Below are 19837 nucleotides of genomic sequence, written 5' to 3' on the forward strand. Positions count from 1 at the left end.
AGTGAACACTTGTGAAAAGACTAGCTGCTACTTTATTCTACCTGCAGCCATATCAGTGTATAAATTACAACCAAGCATGTTATATCTTGGCACTGTTGCTTTCTTCTCCATTTCTATTTCTAAACATCCCCCATACCTGAAATGTGTTCTCCAGTGGCCAGCCAGCCTCTTTGGAGCAGCCTGCTGATTTAATCAACATGCTGCTTATCATGTTTTCCAGATGGTTAATGCATCTCTTAAATAAAACTGGCCCTAATTTGAACTGGTGTTTCTATTCTGGTCCTCTCTGAAGAATAATTTGTCTTATGGTCAAAGTTTCTTTTTCATTATTTCTCTCTGGGCTCTGGTGATGTCTTTTTACCACTTCTTTGTTCAAAACTGTCAAGTGGCACATTAATTCAATTCATTGATGCTAATCATCCATGGAGGAAAAAGAAGACAGTTCATATGAATATCAACACATTCCTCAAATCATTTATCACTCACATGTAAAGTTGTAGAGAACAGATTCGTCAGAATTATTGATTGAGAAAGGAAAGAGCCCTTTGTTGTGGATGGGTGTTTTCTCTTCATTGCTGCTTCTGCTTCGAGAAGGGGTGTCCTTGTCATGTGAAACAGCATTATTTGGGGAGCAGTAGATACAGGCCAAGTTTTTAGGAGTCTCACTTAAAAACCCGCGGTCTTAATATTCATTGTTACACAAAGGATTCCAAATATAAATAACCTTCAAGCTGACCCGTAGATTCAGGTCTGATTCCCATTTCACAAATGGTTTCCAAGGCATACAGTTAGGTCGTATAAAAGTGACATTAAACTCATGTTGGCAGAATGCCATTGTGGCGTGACTTCTGCAATAATGAATGGCTGAAAGTAGGCAAGATAATGTAAGATTTGAATGGGGTTGCGTCCTGAAAGGAAGGCAGCCAGAGGTCCTGGGAATTAAATGGAGGAGCTGCAGTAAAAATATGGCTCTATTACACCAAGCATTTTCCTCTTTTCCTTTCCATTACCTGTCTGAGATGATTTGGCAGAGTTTAAAAATAAATGAAGTGTATTCATTTTTCCTTCCGAGTTTTGCTTTGAAGGCATTTGGTAAGGGGAAAAAATGAAATATGAACACAGGCAGCATGGGGGATCAAGACATCAAAATGTAAGCATTATATCCAACATATATATCCTTATGTGGGGAAGTATGCTTGCTTCCAATTAAGGTCACATCATACGGGCAGATGTGATGCTTCCAAGCAGTGTTAATGATCTGTTAGGTAATGCAGAGGAAATGATGTGTTTGGAATGGGTTTTTTTTTTCCCATTTGTACCTTTCCACTGTCATCTTTATGGACTGCAACATGTAATGATTGGGATTAGGTTTTTTATAGAAACTTGATTTCAATTTTCAGTACTGACTAGAGACAGGATTCTTTTGCAGGCATATCAGTTACGTTGATCATTGTTTTTCACATTTTATTGTAGCTGCCAAATCCTTATTATAAGCAGAGTAGAACCCTACATATAAAACCCACGAAAGGGCAACTCTGAGGGAAACCAGGTTGAGCATCTCGGCAATTCCCCTTACTAAGCCATTTTCTCCAGTGCCTCCCTCTCTTCTCCCATAGCCGAGTCCGAAAACAATCTTCTGGGAGAAAGAACAAGGTTTCTTCTGTATAACCTAGGGGAAAAGTGCCTTTAATTATTCATTCATCCTCTGCTGGAACAAATATTTATTCAGTGCCTATGATAAGCCAGGCCCTCCCTCTTCTAGACAATGGGTTGCAGCAGTGAGGAGGAAAGACAAGGAGACTGTCCTCAGGGAGGCAGCTGGGGAGGCAGCCAGGCCACTCCAGCCGTGATGCCATGAATACATTAAGAATGGGGAGAAACGGATCTTAGGGAGGGAACTCATGGGGAAAGGATGGGTGGGTAAAGCCTGTGGAAGAAACCGGGATGCTGAGGAAGAGTGGCCACATCAAGAGCTTGGGAAAAAGTGTTTCAGGCCAGGAAAGTTCCGGGAAGCCCAGAGACAAGAGGTATTCAAGGAATGGGAAGATGGCCAGAGCCCATCCTGGATGTGGGATGCTGGGGTGATCGTGGCCAAGAGGTCAGAGGGAAGCAAGGCTGGTTGGAGAACATGTACTAGGCTGTGATGGAAACTCAGAATTTTTCATTTTAAGTTTGCTTTTAACTTTGGTTTGTTTATTATTAAACTTCTTATGACTAAGCTGTTTATGTTTGTATTCCTTCGACTTCCAAAATGGCTTTGTGGTAACTCACGTATGCGTTGTGTATGCACAGGTTCATTTGGTTCATAAAAGCTCAAGACCATGTGGAGGAAGAAGGAAGGAAGTTAACTGTAGGGTACTGTAGATAGTGGGATTGAGAATTTAAAATGTAGTTCTGTGTTCCCCAAAGCCAGAGTAGAAAAAACAAAAAAAGAAAAGAATGGCTTACATAATTCTAATTAGTTAAAAAAGGAAGGCCCTTCATTCTTAAGGAAAGAAACATCTACTACTAAATTCTAAACCTAATGTACAGACTTAAGTTTCCAAATTACGATGGTTCCACTTAAGATTTTCAACTTTATGCTGGTGTGAGAGCGACACACATTCAGTGGAAACCATACTTTGAGGACCCATATAACCATTCTGGTTTTACTTTCAGTATAGTATTTAATAAATTACATGAAATATTTAACCCTTCATTATAAAATATACTGTATGTTAGTTGATTTTGCTTACCTGTAGGCTAATGTGGGTGTTCTGAGCATGTTTAAGGTAGGCTACACTAAGCTATGATGTTCAGCATTACGTGAATTTCCAACTTAAAATATTTTCCACTTATGATGGGTTTTTTGGGACATAATCTCATTATAAGTCAAGGAATATTTGTATTTCACTGAGTCTTATACAGTAATTCATCAATAATTCTCTTTATGAATATTAAATGCCAAATATACAAAAACTATTGGCACTCTAGGGAATGCAAGCTTTAATCAGACATAAATTCTGCCTTCCTGGGGCTTGCAATTTAATAGGATATGTAAAGAACCTACACAAATAACTATACTACAAGACAGCAGGTACAAATACTGGTTTTCATAGGATCTAAAAGTAGGTTCTCTAATCGCTTTCTGTCAATTTCAGATGTCGCATTAAAGCATGACTCTGGGACAGTTCAGGGTGAGGGGAAAGAGTTAAAGTAACCAGTCAGGTTTATAGCTTTTCTGTAATCAAGGACTTAATACACAGTACCCAGGGGCAGGGCAAAAGGGCAGGTTTTTTTGTTTGTTTGTTTGTTTGTTTGTTTTGAGACTGGGAGTCTCGCTCTGTCGCCCAGGCTGGAGTGCAGTGGCACGATCTCCGCTCACTGCACACTCCGCCTCGCGGGTTCACGCCATTCTCCTGCCTCAGCCTCCTGAGTAGCTGAGACTACAGGTGCCCACCACCACACCCAGCTAATTTTTTTGTATTTTTAGTAGAGACAGGGAAAGGGCAGGTTTTATAAGATGTCCTTCAAAGTTGACTCTCTCGGGAGGCTGGAACACATGTGTTCTGTATAACTAATTGAAGACACATTGGATATAGACATATAGGTGACAAATCAACAGTTACGAAATTTCAGTGGTGCTTTTTGTTCCTATTAAGACATTTGTTTTATATAGAACTAATTCAAGCTTACAGGTGAGAAATTAGAAAAAGTAGGCATCCTGAAAGGAAAAATGCCTCTTATCTATCCACCCAAAGAAAACTGCAAGCATTTTGGTATTTATCTCTTAGACATTTTTCTGCGTATATGTGTATCACACTATCCCAACTGTTCTGTGGTCCCCTTTCTTTACCTCTTTTCACATCAAGACATGCAGTTCAAAGATGCCTTTATTATTTATTTATTTATTTATTTATTTATTTATTTGAGACGGAGTCTCTCACTGTCACCAGGCTGGAGTGCAGTGGTGCGATCTCAGCTCACTGCAACCTCTGCCTCCTCCAACCTCTGAATTCAAAAGATTCTCCTGCCTCAGCCTCCCGAATAGCTAGGAGTACAGGTGCACACCACCACGCCCAGCTAATTTTTGTATTTTTAGTGGAGACAGGGTTTCACTTTGTTGGCCAGGATGGTCTCGATGACCTCGTGATCTGCCCACCTCAGCCTCCCAAAGTGCTGGGATTACAGGCGTGAGCCACCGCACCTGGCTCAAAGATGCCATTATTAATTACTACATGACACTCAAGTGTGTAACTCTATCAGGATTTATTTAACCAGTCTTCTAGAGTTGACACATAGGTTGTTCTCAGTTGTACACTATTAGCAACAATACTGCGTGAACATTCTTTAAATATATCTTTTCTCACTTTTCCAATTTTCCGTAATACTTTTCTAGTAGTGGAGAGAACAGTGATTTGTGATTCTGCGTCTTACTGAGTCACACACATACCCAAAGCTTTTATGTAAGATCTTTGTTTATTGATGCTAACTGCAGACAATGCTAAGCTATCCTTTTTGCGGAAGGAGGACTTCAAAGCTCCTAAGGAGCTCATGAATTTTAGATTCTCCTTTGTTGTGCTTTTCTTCTGACCCCCACCCCACCCCCATTAATTCCCTTAGATGCTTAACTCAAGCCAGAGCATGGAAAGAGCTTTCAGCTCCTTCTGTTTACTCAACACCTACCACATCCAATTAGTCACCAAACTCTACATTCTGCCTCCTAAAAAATGCCCTGAATCTCATGCTTACCTTCTTCCCACATCATTCAGCTTTCCCTCATGTTTTTCTGTAGTGACCCAGGGTCACCACAGAACTTCTTCAGGGCTCTCCACTTCTTGGGTTTGGCTCCCACATTAATCCATCTTTCATACTTCATTTTCATGTCCATCTCATGATGCACTCCCTTGCCTCAAAGTTTTTAATGGCCCCAAATTGTATTCTAGATGTACTTCAAACTCCTCAGCTGGACATACCGGCCTTCATTTCCTGATCAAGTCACCGAGGCTGAGGCCTGAGAATCGGTATTCTTTAAACTTCCACTGTGATTTCAGTTCAAGCAGCTTGGCTCTTCAGATATCCCCAAAATGGGCACTGTGGAAACTGGTCTGCTTGGAACCGACACTAGGTCATGAGGCCAGTTATAGCTGGAAACTTCCCTAAGCTACAGCCAAAAATTTTCTACCACAGTGTGGTTATTTTAGGAATAATTTTAAAAGCATTTCACCAAAGAGCAGCATGTTTGCAAGTATAGATTAAAAGATCATTTCCATTTAGGAAGTCTAATTTAATTAAGTAACACCATTTTTGAGGTATGAAGTCTTTTCTTGCTGAGTCAGGATTTTTTGCTTCTCTGTTAATGCAAAGCAGGTAGTTGAAATTGAAGATTTGCTCTAGGATAATACTATTTACATGCCTGGCCACATTAAAGGTCCGGGTAGAAAGTACTATTCTGTGGGACAGATGGGCAAGAGGGGTATTTTGTTTCAATCTTATTAGAGCACTATGTTAAACTACTTTTTTTTTCAAGAAGAATGTTTAAATTTTAGGTTCTTTATGAAAAAATGCTTAAAAGCTATTTAATGATTTGTGTTTCTTGTAGGCAACGTATTCATAAATATCAAACTATTAACAAAAAGAAAAAAAGATTTTTGAGCAGTTATATGTTTCCATTGAATTAACGGTGAAGTTTTTAGAAAAAGTACTTTGTGAAACTGAAAAGGATATTGCAATAATAGCATTTTATTTTCTATTTTATCTTTCGCTAATCTTATAGTAGTTTAATGGATTAAAACTCTGTAATTTTCATACCATGTAATGTGAACTCCTAGTTTGGCTACTAATATTGTTAATATCACTTCTGAAAAATAGAGAGATTAGCTTTTAAAACAGCTTTGGTTGCTTTTCTTTCTCTTTTTTCCTCTAGTATGTAATTTCCACAAAGACTGTCTCTGTCTTATTCACACTGTGTCCCCGTGCCTGGGTGATGGCAGGCCCAGGTTCTCTTCTGAGCTAAAGCCTGCATGATAAAGAATGGAATTTTGTGTAACAGGCCTCTCTGAGAAGGTATATGGGAAGGAGAAATGTGATCCTTGACCTAGAGAAAGCTTATAATAATGGAAAATACTTTTTCCTAGCTTGTCTGAGTTTTCAAAGCATTGTGCTATTGATACGGCATCAATGACTGGAGGAACACCAGGGTCGTTGGTCTTGTGCCAGTTTAGATAAAACTACAAAGACACACGTGGGGTGGTTTTAAGGAGCAGAGAGTTTGTTAGGCAAGAAAGAAGAAAGGAAAAAGCAAACACTCCCCCGTATAGAGACAGAGGAAGGGGGATTTGAACAAAGGGAAACCCCATGTGTGACAGAAAAGTGGTTGCTTATATTGGGACGCTGGAGGAGGCGGTGTCTGGTTTGCATAGGGCCCAGTGGATTGGTTTGATTTGACCAGGTCTGTCATTTACGTAGCCTGTCATTTACGTAACACTGATCTTCATCGAAGTCTTATCTAGTTCAAGGGATCTCCAAGCTGCCTTTTTACAGTACTATTTTCAGTTTGTTGAATGGTTATTTCTTAAAATAGAAGATGTAAGTATTCACAGTATAGATAGATGGGTGGATAATACTGTCCAGTCATAGCAGTGTCATAGAAAAAGAATAAAGAAGGTTTAAGGGGTGAGAGAGTGGGGGGGATGGGGGCTGCTTTTTCAGTCGTGCTTGCTGAAGGTTGTTTCTCCAAGGAGGTAACCCTTGAGCTGTGAAGAGAGAGCTACAGAACTACAGCTGGGGGAAGAACATTTCAGAAAGAGAGAATAGGCTTTAAAGGGCTTGAGGTGGACAGCAAACTTGGTGTGTTTATTTAGAAAGCAAGGCAAAAAATAAAATAAAATAAAATAAAATTTTAAGAAGCCAGTCAGTCATTGTGCCTGGAGGGCAGTGAACAAGGAGAGGCCTGTGAGTGGACTCAGTCAGAGAGCTAGTGTTAGAGCAAAGGGAATTTCCTCTCCGCCCTCTGAAGTTTCCATAATTGAGTCTGCTGACATCAACTGATAGTAGACCAATTAACTGGAGAAAAGGCAAATAAAGTTATTACCTGTGTGGGGGCATCACAGGAAAGTGAGTACCCAATAGCTCAATGAAATTTAGAAATGCATGTCCCCTTCTCATTTGAAAGAGGGCACTGGGGGCTGTAGGCACATTTAGAGGAAAAGTAAATGGTTTTTAGGGGAGATGAATGGACAGGAGGAACAGACAATAGACTAAGACAAAGTTCCAGTAGGCCGGGTGTGGATGTCAACTCTGGTCTTTCCTGGGAGTTAATCCTCCTTGTTTGATGAGATTATATGCTTTGGGAGGCCAACGTGTACAGATCATTTGAGGTCGGCAGTTCAAGACCAGCCTGGCCAAAATGGTGAAACCCTATCTCTACTAAAAATACAAAAATTAGCCAGGCGTGGTCACACATGCCTGTAATCCCAGCTACTCAAGAGACTTAGGTAGGAGAATCGCTTGAACCTGGGAGGCAGAGGTTGCAGTGAGCCGAGATCATGCCACTGCACTCCAGTCTGGGCGACAGATTGAGTGAGACTCCATCTCAAAAAATAAAAAATTAGAGAAAATTTTTTAAAAGAGATTACAGAGAGGGAGCTCAAGACAACTGCATTACTTCTAGAGGAAATTCCCTCAGTCAGAAAAGGGAACTTCCGAGAAAGCCCCTCCCTTCACTTAGGAAGAGGCAGAGGGGTAAGAAATGGAGACAGGAGAGGGCCAAAGAGACCTGGTTTCTGAGGCTGCTTCTTTAGTTCAAAGTACGCAGATGTCAAAGAGCCATACTTTGGGGTATTATTTTATGAGCCTCAACATTAGCCAGGGGCCAGATTTTTCAGGGTCTTGAAAACCGTGGTCAGGACTTTGGCTTTTATTTTGAGTGAGGCAGGGAACCACTGGAGACTTTTGAGCACTGGAGTGACATGATCTGCCAGATTTTAAAAGACCACTGAGACTGCAGGGGAATGAGGGGACATGAGGCAGATGAGGAGGCCCCTGCTGCAGATCAGGCAAAGGCATATGTGGCATAGACTAAGGTGGAGGGGTTGGAGATGACAAAGAGTGGGCATGCTCTGAATTTATTTGAAAGGTAGAGCTGACAGGATGCTCTGACTGAATATGACAGATGGGCATTGTGGTGGGAGAGACTGGATAAAGACAAGTAAGACTTTAGGTTTTGATGGCACCACTAATAGAGATGGGGAACAGATTTGGGCAAGCAAGTGCAAGAAAGAGTTGAGCTTGGACCTGTTGGCTCTGAGATGCTTGGATAGACACCCAAGTGCAGATATAGAGAAAGCAGTGGAATAGATGCATCTGAGTTCAAGGCAGAAGTTGGGACTACAGATATAATTTGTAGTTGTTCACACATAGATGATACTAGTTCAGATCACCTAGGGAGTGAGTGAAAACAGGGAAGGGGTCCAAGGGCCAAACTCAGGTCATTCCAATAGAGTCAGGAAGATGAGAAAAACCTAGCAAGGGAGACTGAGGAAGCGATACTAGGAAGCAAGAAGTATGCAAACAACAAGTGTGGTGTTTTATAGTGCCAAGATAAGAAAGGCTCTTTAGGAAGAGGCCATTATCAGCTGTTTCAAACTCTGTTGTAAAATGAAGATGGCAAGTGATCAGATTTGACCTCATGGAGGTCACTGGTGCCCCCAGTGAGAGCAGATTCAGCTCTGATTCACTGCCTGATTACAGGAGTTCTCTTATGATTGCTTTTAGTTTCTTAGTCAAATGAGGATCTAAGTTATCTGATGAAAAAGGAGGGAGGGAAGGACTCTGGAGGTTTGTGAATAGAGGAGAAGCTGTACATAGTTGTCTGAAGAGTGAATCAGCTAGAAAAATATAGTCAGATTTCAAACAGAACTAAGAACTCTCTTGTTAGTTCAGGTCATAAATTTAAAATGAGATCAGACAGCACCATTGTATGCTTTTCTGCAGCCTGTTCAGCTGTTCAGGTGGGTGGAGGAGGCAGAGAATAGGATTTAAGCAAGGTTGGTTTTGCTAAGCAAATATGATAGAGAGAAGAGGTGCTGGGGATGTATTCATGAATATAAAAGGAGAGATTATAATTATAATGGAATAGAAGTTAGGTAATGAGGAAAGTGAAGCCATGAATGGGGTGATGGAAAAGGTGGCAATGTTAAAAGTCACAGTAGGATCAAAGAACTTTTGGAATGTGTTGCGAGTTGCAACTGATTGGAGCCAGCATTGTGGGTGGTAAGATAATTTACAAAGACAGTAGTGAGTTAAAGCAATGGGCAGCACAGCAGAGAAGAAGCTGTCTGCAAAGAGACAGGATCTGGAGGGAAGTTTTATAGTGGTGCTGGAGGGGCTACCTACAGATAAGTTTGTGCTGCTGGGGCTACATTCAAAGCAAGGTATTTGGGAACAGGATGTTGTGTCAGCAGGTTGTTGGTGGTTAGCCTTCTCTCAGAACAGTTGTTCTCTCCACACCTGGGGCATCTTCCTTGCTGTTTACTTATCTAATCAGGACTCCACAGAATGGGCATACTAGAAAGAGTGAATTGGAAAGACAAGAGATGGTGCTTGTAAACTTAAGACTTCAGCAATGATTCTGTATTGTCAATGACAGCGCTTAGGCTACAATCACAGCAAAGCCTGCTTTAGGAGATTATAAAGAACAAGATCTTTGGGTTGAGGAGATTGTGGAACTGAGAAGCTAGATACTGGATAGATCATCTGGGAGGATATTGAAGTTACTAAGAATGATGATAAAGAGAAGGGTAAGAAAATTGTCCATGAATTGTGGCATGACCAGGTGGAGAGTAAGTACCATAAACAGGGATAGTGGGTAGTATAATGTCAGGCACTTCAAAGGAACTGGGCAGGGGGTTAGGGAGTAAAATGGATGGTGGTCTGGAAGCAGAAAGGAAGAGCAAGAGGTACACCTATCTGGCCTTCAAGACCAGCAGTACCAAGGGTGTGGGACAAAAAACTTAGGAGGCTGCAAGAGAATAGCAGTTGCCTGGAGAGTCAGCTAGGTTTCTATCAGGGCAAGAAAGAGAAGCAAATGCCTGGAGAAGATATATGAGAATTTACTGATGACAGACCCTGAGGTACAAAAGGCACCTTGGAGAGGTTTGGTGATGGTAGAGAAGTAGGGAGATAGGAGCTTAAATTAGGGAGTAAGCAGAGCCTTTGACACAGTGGATCTGTGAAAACCTGGGTGTTATGGGATAAGCTGGATGGAGTCTTGGGCTCCTGCTCCTGACTGAGGTACCCAGGAATAAGAGGTGTGACAGGGCTGCTTCCAGACAGGAGAATGGGATACTCAGCACTAAATGTAGCTACTTGTTAGGACTCTTATTTATGGTGGGCAAGATTGGAGAAGGGAGAGTGAAAATTGCACCAGAAGCTCAGGGCACCATAAGGACTTTGTGGATAGATCATCTGTGAGGATATTGAAGTTACTAAGAATGATGATAAAGAGAAGGGAGAGTAAGAAAATCGTCAATGAATTATGGCATGACCAGGTGGACAGTAAGTTCCATAAAGAAGGATGGTGGGTAGTATAATGTCAGGCACCTCAGAGGAACTGGGCAGAGGGTTAGGGAGTAAAAAGGATGGTGGTCTGGAAGCAGAAAGGAGGAGCAGTGGTCCAGTAGGGGCTGCAGAGCTGCAAGGGCTTTGCCTCAATCCTGTCAAAGGCAACCTCAAGGTTTCCAGGAGCCATACCCCTTCATTTGCTCATTACTTTCTAGATTAGGAAATCACCACTCAGCAACTGGGGTCTTTGCCTGAATGCATTTCGGAATTACTAAGTTGGTTGAATGCTTCCACAAATACTGTTTTCATGGAGAGCACTTCATATTTACATTGGAAAAGAGCTGGTGCCATCCTCTCCACAGAAACAAGGCTGACAGCCCTTAAATAGCTTTGGCTATCTCTTGGGGAGATCACAGTTTGTGGGAAATCGACAACATTACCATGGAACATAACTTGGAAATGATATTTTTCTTTGCTCACCACTGAGCATTTTGGACTTGGGAAACAGGCTACCAGAAGAGTAGTTATTGGGAAACGGCAATCAACACGCGCTTACCTTGGCTCATGATTTCTTGCCATTTTTTCCGGCATTGTAATCAAACCTGTAGGCTACTGATTATTTACTCATTAAGTTCCACTTTCTCACTCTTCCCATTTCAAAGTTGTCATTTAAAAAATTGCCCAATTGATGATTTTTATATAGGAACAACATATTTTTGATGAAAGTCTTTTTCACAACTGCTAAAAAGCTTTGTCACTATAAGCTGTCACAAGATGGCATCACTTGGTAGTCTTAAAGTCTAATTAGTTTTCTTGTACGCCTGGGTGCATTTTTGAGCTATAAAATAAAACTTGTTGAATAAAGTGACCTTTTTTTTATATGCAGTCTTGCCTATTTCAGAATTGTCCTTTACACACATGTAACATGATGATTGATCGGATGGCATTTGGGTCTGAAATTACTTCTTGGATGTAGAAGAGAACAAGGCCTTGTTTTGAAAGTTTCTGACTTAATTATTTTATTTCAAAAAAGAAAAGAAGGCAAATGCAGAATTTGAAGGGAATTATAGATTCTGCCCTGACTAAGAGAAGGATAAGAACATCATCAATGGATTGTGGCATGACCAAAAGGAGAATAAGTAACGTAAGGAAGGCTGTAGTCCCATGGCAGGCACCTCAAAGGAACTGGGCAGGAGATTAGCAAGTGGAAAGGATAGTAGTCTGGAAGCAGAAAGCAGAAGCAAGAAGTATACCTATTCAGCCTCCAAGAAGTATGTGTAGCCTTCAGGGCACCCTAGACAAGAAAAGGCTTTCAGAAAGGGAACAGATACTGCAATAAATAAATTTGAGATGTACACCTATTTTGCATCACACGGTGTGCTAAGAGATAGAGATCTAAACATGAAAAAGGGATCTTCTAAAGCATCGAATGGTCTAGCAGAGGAGAGAGACGTGGAATCCAGTAGCCCAGTTGAGTTAGCATTAGACTGAAACAGAGGAGTAAGAACAGTTTATCTTCTTGGGTGAGTAGGGAGCTGGGATCCTACAGAGAACAAGAGTGGAGATATCTGAACTAGACTTTGAAGGATATCAAGAATTTACCACCCATTTTGGATAAGAATGGGCTAGAGGGTGTCAGGGAAGGAATTTAAAGATGAGGCAACAGCCTGAGTAAAGGATTAAGGGCACGAATAGGGTAGACTTTGGGACCCTGGGGATGTAGCAACAGACAGAAAGAAGTGATTTGGATCCTTACATATGGAAAAGATTCTGTGAGTTTCCTGGCACCCAACCTTTGACAGATTTAGGATGAATAAAAAGATGTATATGTGTTTCCAAGATGCTGCAGAGAACACATATTTACTTGATACTTATATACTCCAGGATATAAGAAATCAGGTTACTGTACTGAAATAATGCAGAATTGGACCATTTTTCTGTGACAAGTCTAAATAATTTATCTGGTGGGTGTTTTCATAAAGGAAGGTTTTACACCTGTTCAGTGTGTGGTTTTTCCAAGTACTTTTACTTCGGAATTTCTGCTTGAAAATAGATTCTGTATCTTTTGGCGAATGGGAGCCAAGGGGTATAGTGGTGAGTTTGAAGGGAGAGGAGATAGTGTAGAGAAACTGTAGTGTAGAAACAGATAGTACAGGAAAAGAAGATTTGAGCTGAGAGGAGGGTTTATTTACTAGTGTGACCAGTTAGGAGCTACTCGACCTTAGACTAAAGTCCCTTGACCTCCTGGAGTCTCATGCCTTCGGCCATGTAGAGGGAGGTGATGAGCTATTCTGAGGCTCCTAAGATACTGCGTGTGAGGCATTAGAGAACCCCTTTGTGTGCCATAAAACTGTAGAAATGGGAGCTCGTAGTCCTCCTGATCTCTTGGTATACTTTGAGAATTTAGCTTTGTTACAACTTTAGGGTCACAGGTTAAGAGATGAATGGCTCATTGAATGCTTCTCAAACTTCTGGGATGCAGAAACATGTCTCACCTGGTATGCTTGTAAAAACATCAAATATTGGGAACCATCTCCAGAATTCCTAATTTAATGGGATTGGGACAGGGTTTAAGAATCTGCATTTTGAGCAGACATCTCATGAGTTGCGAGGAAGGAGGACCGAGGAGACCATTTTCTTGTAGAAACTGTCCTAAAAGATCTTAAAAGTTATGTGCATCCAGTAAAATCAGGCCAGAAGTTGCCCAGCCTATTAATAAAACCTTGGACTCACCTTCTGAGAGAAAATGCAAGCACCCCTTGCTAGGCTTCTGAAGGTCTTCTTTGACAGGCACCCCAGCTGAGATTGGCCTTGTTCTCCTGCACCAAATAAAGGAGGTGCTAGCATTTTTGAACTCCTATGGTATGCTTGGGGTGGAGGATTCAAGAACAGATTACCCTGCTTGCTGCTAGCAGAAACTCAAACCCACTGCATTCTCCCATCACATTGACCGTTCATTTGTCAGCAGTGCCCCTGGGTGGGAATCAGGCTAGCAACCTTCCAAAACCTCCCATTCTGTCCTTGCTTCCCCCACACCCCTGCCTCAAGGAACATCTATGATGCATCGGAAGGTGACCCAAACATTTGGCCAGAACCCTAATTCTGATACTTCTGCTTCTGTGACCCCCATTAATTCCCTTACTTTCTAAGCCTCCAATTTCTCACCTGTGAATGAGCAAGATGCACCTGGGTTGCAGCATTGCTGTGAAGATGAAGCGAGTGCTTCAAGCTCTGTGAGATCCTGCTGTGTGGGGTCTGCTGTCCAGATCATGAAGAACTCTTGCCCCTCAGGAACTTGTATGTAGATGCTCTTCTGAGCAACAACAGTGAATTAGGAAATCCTGCCTAGGGATCAGAGCAAGGGTCCAAGTTGGGGGCATGGAGTGGAAAGTAAAAAAACAGCTTTTTAATTTTTACTAAAAGATAATTAGCTTCTGAATAAAGATAGTAATTTTGTATTGAAACATTTAATTCCCCTTCTTCCAAAGTTCCTACTGAAATGACTAATACACACACGCACACGCACGCGCGCACACACACACACTCAAAACATACCCTATATACTGTACCAGAGCTGGAGCAGGGAAGAGTGAAATCTACTCATTCATTCAGCAACATGCAAAACACACACACCTTTAAGTTGCCAGAATCTCAGTGGGTTCATTTTATGTGGCTAAGATTGTTACATGTTCAACAATAGAGGAAATAAATAAAAAACTGTATTGTCCTTAAAGATGATGGTGTATAAGCATCATTTACATATAAAAATATTGTTACCTTAAAAAGATTAAAAAACAATATATACAATATTATATATTGCAACCATGCTTAGAAAGACTTTTAAAAGGATATGCAGCAACATTTTTGACATTTTCTGTAAATGATAGGATTAGATCACCTTTTAAAATACTGCTTATCTATTCTGTCTAGTTTAATTACTTTGAATCTAACATACTTGTATGATAAACATCTGTCTGACAGATAGTAATAATTGGGGCTTTTAGACTTCAGCTGCAGACTTAAAAATATTTGCATAGCTCATTAGGGGCTCTTGTGTGATGTCCGTCTAAATGTCAAGAGAGTAGTACCTTCAAGAGTAGTATGTCAAGAGAGGTGCGGGTAGATCACGAGGTCAGGACATTGAGACAATCCTGGCTAACGGTGAAACCCCGTCTCTACTGAAAATACAAAAAATTAGCCAGGCATGGTGGTGGGCGCCTGTAGTCCCAGCTACTCGGAAGGCTGAGGCGGGAGAATGGCGTGAACCTGGGAGCTTGCCGTGAACCGAGATTGCGCCACTGCACTTTAGCCTGGGCGACAAAGCGACACTATCTCAAAAAAAAAAAGAGAGAGAGAGAGTAGTACCTTCCATTATTTGGCATGCTGACCTTATTATATTGAAATGTCTTGAGAGTCGTTCACTCTCCAGTGGGTCACCTAAGAAATGCTTTGGGAGTAACAAAGAGGTCTGTCTCCTCCAAGAGATGATACTGCTCTCTTCCTCCTCTGCTCTCTGCGTATTTTTTTTTCCTTCCCAGGTATTCACACACCAGTAGAATTTCTCTTATGTAAGTGGACCTCTCTTGAGACTGTGATGGAAAAGAATGTATTCAGTTTTTTTCCCCTCTTTTGAAAAAGCATCATTACAATTCCTGCTCCCCATCCATTCATTTTCATAACCGAGTCTAGAGTGATTTCTTTTTTCTTTGAACTGTACTTGAATGTATCCTGTCCCTTTCACAAGAGCTACTTTTACCTGGGAGCCTCAGAAGGTTAGAGTGATGATATGGAGGTGCTGCCTTATTAATCAAACGTTTGCTCTGTACTGGGCATTAATCACTTAAACCTGCACAGCTGGATAAGATTCATTAGTGTCATCTTTCACTGTGCTCATCTCCCCGCCCCACTTGCTCTTGGAGGCATTCATTAAAATGCCACCAGTGCTTCCATCACCGGCTCCATCTCTCTCCCACCTCCTGTGGCCATGTGCTGTGTTTGGCCCCTGGGTACAAAGAAAGATCACTAAGAGGTTACCAAGCAGAACATTAAATTACAGGGCCTCTGATGGCTTCTTTGACTGATTTCCTTTCAAATCTGCCTGGATCCTCTGGAAGCTTCTTCTCAGGATGCATGTTCCACACTGAGCCCAGTGGCTGCCCTTGGGAGTGGATGAAGGCCTCAGAGACACTGAGCATCTCTCTGGCATGGGCTTGTGTGGGATGCACCTGTTCAGCAGTCATGCCCCCTCCATCTGGGGACATCCTGCTGGTGCCAAGACCATCCTCCCTGCTTCCTGCTTCCTCGCCAGATCCTTCTCTAATCTACTTCCTGACTTCCACATAGAAGTCTTTGACTTCAGAGTCCCTTGCTTTGGCCTTTAAACGCCCCTTCATTTAATCATTCTTCAGTAAACATCTATTGAGTGCCTACTGTATGCCAGGCTCTGCAGCAGTCACTGGGGACATAATTCTGAGCCAGAAAAACATGGTTCTGACCTCATGGAAGTTTCTAGCAAAGACGACACGTAAAAGAAAAACAGAAGAGTAAACAAAGCAACGTGGTCTCAAGTGTAAGAAGTGCTATGAAGTCAACAAAAAGAGACAGAGACAGAATCTACTAGGAGTGGGCACCATATTTTGAATAGCATGGCCAGAGAAGACTGTAGTCCTTGGACCAACACCATCAGCATTGCCTGAGAACCTGCTAGAAATGCAGATTCTCAGACCATATTTCAGACCCGCTTCAGTCTGATTCATCAGAGACTCCCCCAGCGGTCTGTATTTAATGGGCCCTCCAGGTGGTTCTAGTGACCACCCTAGATTGAGAACCACTGATTTAGGCTATGCCTGCGTGATGGGAAGGAGGTAGGTATGTGAAGTGTGGAGGAAAGCACCTTCCAGGCTGAGGGTCCAGATGAGCAAAGACAGGAGAGAGCTTGGCTTTTTTGAGGAACTGAAACCAAGACCATTTTGGCCAGAGCCAAGTGTTGGTGATGTGGGCTGGGATTAAATCAGATAGGCTCTTGCAGACCAAAGTGAAGGGACAGGATTTTAATCTAGTTCAGAAGCCCTTGAAGCATCTTAAGCAATGCCTTGCACTGATCTGGACTCCCTTTCAAGATGATCTCTATTGCTGAGTCCAGAATAGATTGGAGTGGCTTAAGAATGGAAGTGGGAGACCAGGAAGGAGGCGGATGCACAGGTCCAGGAAGTAGATGGAGGTGGCCTGGACCAAGGTGGCAACAGTAGGAATAAGGTAAGAAGGTACTTGTGAGATATGTTTTAGAAATAAGCTCAAAAAGACTTGTTGACTGATTAGGGGTGTGGGCAGGGGTAGTGGTGGAGAGGGGGAATCATGACTGACTTCCTGGTGTCTGGCTTCAGTAACTGAGTAGATGGATGGGTCGTTTACTGCTCCAGAGAGGCAAGAAGTGGACATGCCCTCTCAACCTTCCTCTCAGACACTCTGTAACATGCTGGGTCTGAAATTCCACTGTAAACAGCTTCATGGAGTCCATCTTCAGCTTGTCTTCGTGGGCCAGTCCTCAGTTCAGCCCAGACCCCTGAGCCCTCATGGAGATCAAGGAGCCATTGCTTTGATCTCCATAAGTGCTCTGTCCCTCTAGCACAATGTCTTGTGTGCAGTGAACATTTGAGAAATACCTAAGTGACTCGGTCTGCAGGAAGAGCAGCATTCCTATCAGAAAAAATATTGAGTCAGTCCCCAGCCTTGATTAAAGATGTATAATTGTTACCTTCACCTTAGGAAGGAGAAAAAAGATAAATTGCCTGGTGCCATGAAACACAGACAGCCCAAGGGGTTGAACCAAAGACAGAAGCAGAAGATAGGAGTGGCCAGGGGCCCAAGAGAAAATAGAAGAAACCTGTGGCTTGGTGGTGAGTGACCCTTTGCCCAGTCACCCACTGTGAAGAGTGAACTGCAGGAGGGAATAGGAAGGAAAACAGATCTTTTAACTCTGCTCATCTCCTGCAGAGAAGGTGGGCTGGTTACATAAAAAGCTACTGTGGGTTGCTCAGTTCCTGAGTCTTGCGCACAGGGCTGAAGGAAGCATCACCTCTGTCTCTCACAGATACTAATAATGAGCTTGCCAGTCAGTCCAGCCAGTCAGGAGTCGTTTTCTCCAGCTGTCCCTCGCACCTTGTTGATGGTGGGTCTTGAATAGTACATTGTTTCTTGTTTTCTGTGTCTGTTTAGGATATACAGGGAGCTGTATCTTTAGATTTAAATGCTAAAAAAAATGGTGAGTTAGATGGGGAGAATGGAAATGAGATGTATAGGAGCGTGGGGCAAACATAGAACGAGGGAACTCCAACCGAAAGAGCCGTAACCTAAATCTGAGAAGCTAATTTTGCAGAACCAGCTTAGCCATGGGACTTTGGGGATTTGCTTTGAAAGATGTTTGCATTGCCTATGTGATTGGCATGAGGCCACACAGTAGTACTCAAATAGGAGGAGGGATTTTGCAATGTCTGGAGATAATTTTGTTTATCACATCTGGGTGGGGTGGGAGGGGGGCCGCTGATATCTAGTGAGTAGAGGCCAGAGATGCTCCTAAACATTCTACAGTGAACAGGAGGGATTTGCCATGGGGATGAGAGGATTTGGCAACATCTGGAGATAGTTTTGTCACATCTGGGTTGGGGGTGGGGGGCCATTGAGACCTAGTAAATAGAGGCCAGAGATGCTGCTAAACATTCTACAATGCACAGGACAGGCTCCCACAACATAGAATTATCTGACCCAAATGTCAGTACTGCCAAGGTTGAAGAACCCTGGCCTAGACCAAGTGAAGAGGACAGAGCAAGAGAACCTGGCCTGATGTCTGCCAAGGAGAGAGAGTGTGACCATGCACACTGAGAAGGGGGCTCTTCAGCTGGTCTGTCATCAGAGGAACCAGATGAGAACATTCCGTGAAGTTCCACCTGTCTTTTCAGCTCTTGTGTGAGTCTCCCTGAAAATCAACAGATACTTATATCCTCCATTTGTGGCCAAGGCACAGGGCAAGGGGATATGAGGGAAACACAGTGGAATAAGAAGTGGTGTCCACCCTGCCGAGTTTCCAGTTCAGTGATAGGGTCTCCTATCACACAAGGCAGATTGAAGTAAGTACCTCTACCATAGGGTGAAAAAGTGTTATGAGAGCTTTGAAGAGCGAGTGAGTAGGCCAGGCATGGTGGCTCAGGGCTTGTAATGCCAACACTTTGGGAGTCCAAGGCGGGTGGATCACCTGAGGTCAGGAGTTCGAGACCAGCCCGACCAACATGGTGAAACCCCTTCTCTACTAAACATACAAAAATTAGCTGGGCGTAGTGGAGGGTGCCTATAATCCTAGCTACTTGGGAAGCTGAGGCAGTACAATTGCTTGAACCTGGGAGACAGAGGTTGCAGCGAGCCAAGATTGTACCATTGCACTCCAGCCTGAGTGACAGAGTGAGACTCCATTTCAAAAACAAACAAAAAAAAGGAGTGAGTGAGCAGTACCTTCTATATAGAGCATATCCTAGAGGCTCTGCTATATGGTGGGAACATGTTCGAAGCCCTTTTGCGTCTTGATATATATAGCATGGTGGTTAAGAGCATGGATTTAGGAACAGTGAGAACTGGGTTTGTATCCTAGCCCTCAGTTTCCTTCTTCATAGGAAGGAGATAATTGTAGGGTTATAGTGTAAGAAAAAAAATGAGATAATCTAAAATGGTTCAAATAGCACCTGGCACACAGTCAAGAGTTCAATAAATGGTAGAGACTGTTGTGGTATGGAGGAAGTTACTGCTCTGTGGAGGGGTAAGAGCTGTGTGATATTATACAGTTGGTTTAATTTTTCTGAACTTCAGTTTCCTCATCTGTAAAAGAGAGATGAAATGATGTGCTCTGTAGAACCTTTGTAAGGATAAAAGGACAATGTATGCCAAGTGCCTGGTGCATAGATGACATTCTATAACTCAATGTGAAATCTTCTCCGTACTCCGGACTTTGGTTGAAGGAGTCTGGCGTCTTCTGCACACGATGATGTCAACTTGGGTTCCGCATGTTGCCTTAGTGTCCTTCACCCAACCCACCAGTGCAGGACACAGTGACCCTCCCCACCCCCCCCCCACCCCACCCACTGTCTACCCCTCTAAATGATTCTAAGAACCAAGTGTTTGTCCTCTCAAGTATTTATAAGCTTCTCTAAGATAAATATTTTATATAAAATCAAGCACCTCTTGATTCTAGTTATGTTTTTCACCACTTATCTATTCAAACTACATTTATTGAGCATCATCTGCATGCTAG

The 19837-nt window shown here is 42.5% G+C and overlaps 1 protein-coding gene and 1 long non-coding RNA gene across 8 annotated transcripts in view; one reads left to right on the forward strand and one right to left on the reverse strand.

Moving 5' to 3' along the window:
* ELMO1 (engulfment and cell motility 1) overlaps window positions 1–19837 on the forward strand; it is a 575941-nt gene that overhangs the window by 461586 nt on the left and 94518 nt on the right.
* Window positions 881–19837, reverse strand: part of LOC144339869 (uncharacterized) — a 35818-nt gene continuing 16861 nt past the window's right edge. Inside the window, exon 2 of the long non-coding RNA XR_013415399.1 lies at window positions 881–15131. This is a non-coding gene — a long non-coding RNA (uncharacterized LOC144339869). The remainder of the gene's footprint in view (window positions 15132–19837) is intronic.

Source organism: Macaca mulatta, chromosome 3 (assembly GCF_049350105.2).
Source record: "Macaca mulatta isolate MMU2019108-1 chromosome 3, T2T-MMU8v2.0, whole genome shotgun sequence".
Taxonomy (NCBI): Eukaryota; Metazoa; Chordata; class Mammalia; order Primates; family Cercopithecidae; genus Macaca; species Macaca mulatta.